Source organism: Panicum virgatum, chromosome 2N (genome assembly GCF_016808335.1).
Source record: "Panicum virgatum strain AP13 chromosome 2N, P.virgatum_v5, whole genome shotgun sequence".
NCBI classification, from domain to species: Eukaryota; Viridiplantae; Streptophyta; class Magnoliopsida; order Poales; family Poaceae; genus Panicum; species Panicum virgatum.
Genome location: NC_053146.1, coordinates 2,627,845 through 2,629,423, shown reverse-complemented (window position 1 = coordinate 2,629,423; position 1,579 = coordinate 2,627,845). Strand labels below are relative to the sequence as shown.

Here is a 1,579-nt window from a genome sequence, read left to right as displayed (position 1 = left end):
CACATACAGATGAGTAAAAATATTGAGACTGTCTGCATTCTACTGCTTGTTTGATAAAAAAGACAGTAACCTATTCATTCTAATGTATATGAGAATGCCTGTTTTTTTACTGTTTCCAGCTTGGACTTACAGATTTAAAACTTATTTACTTTGATGCTTTTCTTGATTATATTATGTTGCTCTTCTGGGTACTGAACAGATGCTCTTGCTTGATTTATTTTACTGTTGGTTAACTCCCAGTTTGAGTAATATACTTGCTTTCTGCAGGTCACATGCTTCAATCTCGGTTCGTTAGGAAGTGAAGGGCCACATTTTGGTATGTTTGTGCATTTCATATTAGCTGGTAGTTGCCTCGTGCTAATGAGTTTGGATATCTTAATACTTTGATCATAATAGGAAGAGGCTATGTGCATGGTTAAATCTGAAATAGATGCATGATGGATGCAGTCTATGCTACTTTGGCAATTGATCCTCATCTTGAGGCTATGTAGAAAGAGGTGAAGTAGCTCATTGGTATTGATAATTCAAGGGGTGGGGTCATATCAATGGTCTCATCGCCCTTGTGGGACGAGGTGCCCCACGAGATGATGAAGATTGTATCAGTTGTTGGAGGAGGATTGTGCAAGACTACTCTTGCCAAAGTAGTGTATGATGAGCTTAAACCTCAACTCGATTGTGGGGCCTTTGTTTTGGTTGGCCGAAATCCTGGTTTGAAGAAAGTTTTTATGGATATTCTTTTAGATCTTCACCAGGGGCGACAATAAACCTATTGACGCTCGTTAATGACACCTTTATAGTGTTGTTACTCATACTTATACTAACCCGCCACTTGGCACTAATAACCCCATTTTTGCATGTGTCTGGTTTTGGAACAATGTTCATTTTTGAAGGAAAATGGACCTAAATGAACTCTTTTGCACAATGCTCAAAACCATGGACGGGAACCAGAACTCGCTTAGGAAACAGGCCTCGAAAAGGGCCCAGGGCACCCCAAATCCAAGCCTAAACACCAAGCTTGGCCCGGCCCGAAGCCTAAACACAAAGCCAGGAAAGTTGACTAATTATGAGAAACACACTACTAATAGTATAGCTCGTTATCCACAAATGGAAAGACAGAAGCTAGCAAACGCCTCCATGGGGAAAAAAATGGGTACAGCAGGGCTGTAAACCTGCGCCCGTACAGTCCCATCTAGATATCTGCCACGTGGCCTAAAGAGCATCAGATTGAATGAGTTTTTGCTTGCGCCCAGCGCATGTGCGCTCCGCTCGGCTCGTCCACCCAGCCCATGCGCGGCTCGTAATCTTCCTCGGCTCGTTAGCTTCTAATCTTGATCGGCTCGCTAGGGCCGGCAGCATCTACACCGACGCAAGCATGATCACGCCGCTGTGTCAGCCACCGCTACAAGTCATCGCCATCGTTGCCGGCCGCCGCCACCGGCCGCTGCCGCTGGCTGCCGAACATCATGTTCAGCTGCGGCCTGATGGAGGTGATTTGGGTCAAGATGCTAGTGGAATGAGACCATCGATTCAATAATGAACTTTGCAAAGCTGCATCTCCGATCCAACATGCAAAGGTGCA

The 1,579-nt window shown here is 45.0% G+C and overlaps 1 long non-coding RNA gene across 1 annotated transcript; it reads left to right on the top strand.

Moving 5' to 3' along the window:
* On the top strand, positions 1-783 carry LOC120663033. The gene is made up of 2 exons (XR_005670266.1): positions 1-316; positions 448-783. It is a non-coding gene; the product is annotated as an uncharacterized LOC120663033 (long non-coding RNA).
* The last annotated feature ends 796 nt before the right edge of the window (positions 784-1,579 follow it).